This window comes from Delphinapterus leucas, chromosome 3 (genome assembly GCF_059928025.1).
Source record: "Delphinapterus leucas isolate spDelLeu-1000000601 "Yukka" chromosome 3, BTC_Dleu_Yukka2, whole genome shotgun sequence".
Classification (NCBI taxonomy): domain Eukaryota; kingdom Metazoa; phylum Chordata; class Mammalia; order Artiodactyla; family Monodontidae; genus Delphinapterus; species Delphinapterus leucas.
The window spans coordinates 100927415-100934617 of NC_143131.1; the positions used below are offsets into that span (position 1 = coordinate 100927415).

The window sequence follows — 7203 nt, forward strand, 5'->3', positions numbered from 1 at the left end:
CATCCAAAAAGACCTTTAGGGAACCAGGTGTGATGCCTTGTAGGGAGCAGAGGACTTTTGCTGTCCATTTCTCTTAGCATCTACAGCTGTATAGAATGCAGCCGCAGAGATTAAGCAGGGCTGAGGGAATTGTGAATAATCCCAGGAGTGCAGTTGCTCTAGAATAAAAAGGAGCAAGTTTGGCAATCTCATTTAAATAATAGTTATTTCTCACGTGGATGGCAATTTTGTTAAAGCTTATGAGAGCCGTAGCACAAGTGGGGTTCAAAGTGAAGCGACCCAGTTTTCCAGATCAACGAACAGCTGGAACAAGTGACTTGAACTCTTTCTGTTCGATCTATACATAAGCCTGTTTGTGCTAAGCCTGGGGAAAAAGGAGTAGTGTTAGCACGGCATTTCAAAAAACAATTGGATTCAAAACCTGACAGATATGGATTTAAATCTCAATTTATTATTTGCTCACAGTATGATGCTGAGGAATTTACCTTACCTTTACCTTATGGAGATCAGGGTATCAACCTCTCACTTTTTTGGGGTGGAGGGGCTTGTTGTTGAGGTATTTTTGAAGCCAATCTAGACATTGTATAATCTCCTATATACTTTGGTATCTGTATTATATATAAAGTATATATTTCTAAAATATAGGGGCATTTTCTCATATTAGCACAATGCAACCAACACACCTACCAAAATTATCTTTTAAAATTTGAATTAGTATTTAAAAGGACCATACATAATATTTTATTATGTCTCTTAAATATACTTAGAACAATTTCTACTGTCGTGTTATTTTAATGCCATTGATCCGATAAAGCAAATGAGTCAGTTGTTGAGGTAGACAGAATAATGGCCCCCAGAGATGATCACACCCTAATCCCCAGAACCTGTGAATGTTACCTCACAGGGAAAAAGGGTATTTGCTGATGTGATTAAGTTAAGTACATTGAGGTGGGAAGAGTTACCTAGGTCATCCAGGTGTGACCAATGTAATCACAAGGGTACTTAAGGTGGAAGAAAGACGGGAGAGGAGGTTCAGAGGGAAATGTGGTTGCAAGAGAGATGGAATATTGCTTGCTTTGAAGATAGAGGCAGGGGATCACAAACCAAGGAATGTGGATGACTTCTATGAGCTGAAAGAGACAAAGAAATGGATTCTACACCGAGCCTCCAAAGAGAAATTCAGCTCTGACCATACTTAGATTTTATCCTGGTGAGACCTGTGTGGGACTTCTACAGAACTGTAAGGTAAGAATTTTGTGCTGTTGTAAGCCACTAATTTTTATTTATTTTATTTTATTTTTTTATTTTTTATAGCTTGTTACACCAGCCATAGAAAATTAATATAGTTGTCTTGCAGAGCATTTACATTCTGGGTTTGTTTGTTTGATTCTTTGTGGTATAAGTTGACTTTTCCTATCCTTTGTATTTATTGTAATATAATTCAGCTAGAGTCCTAACTACATTTAGGTTAGACTTTTTTCTCTGTGGCAAAATACTTCAGTGGCGGTGTTTTAAACTTCATATTGTGTGTAGTCATCCAACGTGCAATGCCTGCTTGTTATAACTAAGATTCATCATTGGGTTCAGGTGGTGGTGTCTTGATCCCAGCTAACATCTGTTGGTATAATGTACTAGTATAATCTATTGATAAACATTGCCTGGATCAATTATTCCATTAATGGTTATAAAATTATGATTTTAAAACTTTGATCATTGCACATTTATTGGTTGGAATTTATCTGTAAAGAATCATTTTCTTTTTTTTTTTTTTGCGGTACGCGGGCCTCTCACTGCTGTGGCCTCTCCCGTTGCGGAGCACAGGCTTCGGACGCGCAGGCTCAGCGATCTATGGCTCACGGGCCCAGCCGCTCCGCAGCATGTGGGATCTTCCCAGACTGGGGCATGAACCCGTGTCCCTTGCATCGGCAAGCGGACTCTCAACCACTGTCCCACCAGGGAAGCCCAGTAATCATTTTCTTTTATAAACTAAGTTGATTTGGTTACACTGAAATAATTTGTGCAAGAAAGTCAGGATAAATGTTTAATTATTTCCTTTTACATGTCAATTTTCAGAATAAGGAGTTGGTGCTGTTTACTCTTTGTAAAATTAGTTGGAGTTTTGGATTTTTGTCTTATCATTTTTAGAAAAATCACTATGAGCTAATAAGTTGTTTTAATACTAGTGTGTTGGATCATTTGCATTAATTAACGTATTATTTTTGTACTCAAGTTGTTCCATCTTTGGCCCCTTTATCTTGGCTCTGTGCCATTTAAATAAGACCTAAATTCATTGGTGGCTTCTGTTTTCAGTTGTAATAAGATAACACATTCTCATCTTGTATATTTCCTACCCCAGGTCTGTAATTACCATTTCTCCAATCAAATATATTGACATACATATTGCAGGTTATCCCACTGAATATATATTTGTTATTATGATTTACTGAACAGTTCTCTACAATTGGGCATTTGAGTTCTCTGCAATTGGCCATTTAGGTTTTTTCACTTCTTGTGCAGCTGTGTTGTCTGAAACACAAGTAAATACACTGAATTTAATATAACTTGTGATTACATTTTAGCTATTTTTCAGAGATAGAAATTTAGGAATCGAATGGCCATAATCATATAACATCACCACATTTTTGAGATACATTTTACACAGTCAGTATTGTGTTAGGCATTATGGAGAACAAAAATGTAAAGCAGGGCCCTTGCTCTTAAAAATCCAACATTGCAATTTGAATGATCAAAATGCACCATATCCACTAAAGTTAAGCAGTAAATATGTTAATAAAGAGGCCTTGCTCATTTCAAAGTTTCTTGACTGCCTTGTAAAAAAGAAAAACAAAAAAATAAAACAGTGGGACCCTCCCAAATTGCCTAATACTGAAATAGAGAAATTTGTGGTTAGTTGAGTATTCATTATGTATATGAGTTCTAGCAATTAAGAGAATGAAATAGAAAAAACATTGTCAGAGAAAAATTGGACCACACAAGTTAAACAGGCAAGGAAGGCTTTGTTCAAAACTGTTACAGTAGGGGAGAGTTTGAACTTAACTCCATTGAGGGCTGGAGACTTTTTAAGAGCTGGAGTGGGGTGTGGAGAATACAGGCCACCTGAGTTTGCTAATTGGCCTTGACCATAGGTAAGCTGTACTTTCTGGTATCTTCATGGTAGCAGGAGTTTTACAAACTGGAGCAAGGTGTCCCTTGAGGTTAGGCTCCTACCCTCCCCCCAAAGACTGTTAGATAGAGGTGTTATCTTCCTGGATGATTACATTTTAAAGAGATGGTTTCCAGGTACTTGCAAAAGACTTTTCCCAGTCTTAAAGCTGGCTAGAGACTTTTGAAGGAGGTGTATACATTACAGAGGTGGTAGAGTAAATATTTGCTATGGTAAGCTTTTAAAAGTAAATGCTCTAATAAAAGGAAGGTCAGGGGACCTATGGTCAGGAAGAAATTTGTCTAAAATTTAGTCAAGCTGAGGGGAGCATTCGGCTGTCTTGGTATTTGATAACTTAAAATTTTGTGAAATTATTTAATGATGAATTTGATGATTATAAAGTAAGTAATTTCAATCATATATTCTGTCATAATCTGCATTGATTCATTTCCTCATAATTCGGCGTGGTAATACTTTGTGTAGAACAGAAAAAACAATGGGAACTAATTGTAAATTGAAAAATTTTAGAAAATTAATGAAAGTGGTATTAAGCGTAAATTACAAACAAAACTGATAAAATTATAGCAGAGATGGGGCAATTAACAATTGAAAAAGAAAATCTGCATGGGTATTGGTATAACTGAGTTTCAACAGAGAATGGTTTGCGTATCAATAGATTAAGGAAGACTTATTGAAAATTTGATAAAAAGTCAATAATAAAATCATAAAGTGGATAAATTCAAATGCAAAATGATGAGTGTAGATTTACCTTATCATAAAATTTGTCAGAAAAGTACATCCTGGAAACATTTGAACCATAATTACTCTAAAACATAATCACAACATAATTACTCTAAAGAATCATAATCACAACCTAAAATTCATAGTTTTTATAATTTTAGTTTGATTTGTAAAGGTAATATCCTAATCGATCTTTTTGTTCACTATTTAATCATTTTTCTCTATGTGGATTAACTTTTATCCATATCAATTATTCAGACAATAAAGAACTCATTTTCTAAATTAGAAAATTTTAACAAATACTGAAATTTTGATAATAGGTAAATGATAATGGCTGAAACAGAAGGCTAGAATGCTTTCTCTAGAAAATAAATACAGCTATGCTTTTCATTGTACATTTAAATCTGCAGAAGGCAATACTATATATTGCTATAGGTATTTAATAGAAGGATATGCACAACTTCAGGATGATGATTTGGTGGGAAGGCATTGAGTTGGAGGAAGCAGAGGGTGGAGGGGGAGACTTAAAAATACCTAACATCTTATTTCTTAAAAATAAATTACATATGGAAAGAAGTTAACCTCTGTTAAATCTGAGTGATAGATTGAATATTGTATTATTTGCATTTTGTACATGTTCAAAAAAAACCCAAACTTTTATCTTGCCTGTTGCTTTTTCTCACTAGAACGTAATCTTTTAAGGGGAAGAGATGATGCCTTATTCACTTTTGCATTATTCCCCTTGTTTAAACCAGAGATTTTCATGTGTAGGATGCTGTTAACTCCTCTCTCTATTGAATTGGAAGGTCCTTAAGTTGTGGATTTGAGATTTATAATAACTTAAGTGATTTTGACATTTGGGGAACCTTTTTATATTTCTCTAATTGGTATGAACCTAGTCATTGGTAAATTGACTTATGCTGATTAGATTAAATATAGAACAGTAAGGGTGATTGTATTGTGTAGGGTATTTAATTTTGCTTCCCTTAATCAAAACATCATGTGATAGTCTTCCTTCTTTCCTTCTTTCTTTTATTTTGACTTCCAGTCATTCAGAGAAACCAAATGAAATTGTCCAGGTACTAAGTAAATAACAGTAGCATATTTACTCAAACAAGAGGAAGAATGGTTCTAATTTTTATTAATTATGAAAAAAACATATCTTTAATTTGAAGAGTTTGAACTGACTCTCAGTCAGCACTGCCTCTAGAACATAAATTCTACCCTGGGTTGAAATGGAGTCTTCACAATGATCTCAAAAGCCACACTCAGTGTCTCAGGGGTTGATGACAGCTCTTGCTGTGATAAAATAGTCAAAGCTTTTTCACTTGTCTTTTGTTTTCTTAAGGGGTTAACATACAGATCAGGACTTAATTTAGTATAAATCTTTTGCACTTGCGTCTGTCTGCCTAATTAACTCTATGTAATAAACAGCTCCTCACCCTGGTGTGATTCCATCCTGCCGCAACTGTTCCCTGGAATGGTAGTCTTTTATCTCTGTCCACCTTCTCTTCCACCTAAGTGCGTGCCACCAACCCATGGAGGATTCGATGGACATGGACATGAGCCCCCTGAGGCCCCAGAACTATCTTTTCAGTTGTGAACTAAAGGCCAACAAAGATTATCACTTTAAGGTAGATAATGATGAAAGTGAGCACCAGTTATCTTTAAGAACGGTCAGTTTAGGGGCTGGCGCAAAGGATGAATTGCACGTTGTCGAAGCAGAGGTGGTGAATTATGAAAGCAGTCCAATTAAAGTAACACTAGCAACTTTGAAAATGTGCAGCCAATTTTTTTTCCCTTGGGGGCTTTGAAATAACATCACCTTTGGTCTTACAGTTGAAGCATGGTTCAGGGCCTGTGAATATTAGTGGACAGCACTTAGTAGCTATGGAGGAAGATGCAGAATCAGAAGATGAAGAGGAGGAGGATGTGAAACTCCTAAGTATATCTGGAAAGCGTTCTGCCCCTGGAAGTGGTAGAAAGTTTCCACAGAAAAAAGTAAAACTTGCTGCTGATGAAGATGATGACGAAGATGATGATGATGATGACTTTGATGATAAGGAAGCTGAAGAAAAAAGCTACAGTAAAGAAATCTGTACAAGATACTCCAGCCAAAAATGCGCAAAAACCAAACCGGAATGGAAAAGACTCCAAACCATCAACACCAAGATCGAAAGGTCAAGAATCCTTCGAAAAAACAGGAAAAAACTCCTAAAGCACCAAAAGGACCGAGCTCTGTAGAAGACATTAAATCAAAAATGCAAGCAAGTATAGAAAAAGGTGGTTCCCTTCCCAAAGTGGAAGCCAAATTCATCAATTATGTGAAGAATTGTTTCTGGATGACTGACCAGGAGGCTGTTCAAGATCTCTGGCAGTGGAGGAAGTCTCTTTAAGAAAATAGTTTAAACAGTTTGTTAAAATTTTCTGTCTTATTCCATTTCTGTAACAGTTGATATCTGGCTGTCCTTTTTATAATACGGAGTGAGAACTTTCCCTACCGTGTCTGATAAATGTTATCCAGGTTCCATTGCCAAGAATGCATTGTCCAAAATACCTGTTTAGTTTTTAAAGATGGAACTCCACCCTTTGCTTGGTTTTAAGTATGTATGGAATGTTATGGTAGGACATAGTATTAGTGGTGGTCAGACAAATGGAAATGGTGTGGAGGCAAAAATACACATGTGAAATAAACTCAGTATTTTAATACAGTAAAACAAACAAACAAAAAAAGCTCTTACCCTGAAACACTGATAGGTTTTGATTTAAAGAAAATTTGATGTATTGCCTTTGTCTTTAAGAAATTCATTCTGTAGAAACTTGCTTATGAACTATTTTGAACAGACAACTAGAGAAATACTTCAAGTCCTATGTGTCTAACACCTAGATTTAATGAATGAAACTTTCCTTACTCTTTGAATCTAGGAGTAAATGGTTCTTATGTAGTTTTGACTTCTGAACTCATCTAGATTGCCAGCCTCTGAGAATTTGGTGAAAGCTATGGATTGCCTCTCAGAAAGATTTGCACATATATAACATTTTATATACAGTGTTAGAGCATTTATGGACTTTTACAAAAGTCTAAGTTAAAAACTCCTACTATAAAGAGCCAGTCTGGATAATCCATTGTGAATAGACTTTGGGATGTCCATTGACACAGTTAAAATTTGGGTGAATCCGTATTAACATAAGACCGCTGGGCTGTTTAGATTCAAACTTAGGGATTTTTAATAAGTGGGTTAATTTTAAAACAAGTTTTAAAGTAAGTTATTGATCCTGAAGTCAAACTGGAAATATTT

At 35.6% G+C, this 7203-nt stretch overlaps 1 pseudogene; it reads left to right on the forward strand.

Moving 5' to 3' along the window:
• Positions 1-575: 575 nt before the first annotated feature.
• LOC149749624 (nucleophosmin pseudogene) lies at positions 576-6925 on the forward strand (annotated as a pseudogene).
• Positions 6926-7203: the final 278 nt, after the last annotated feature.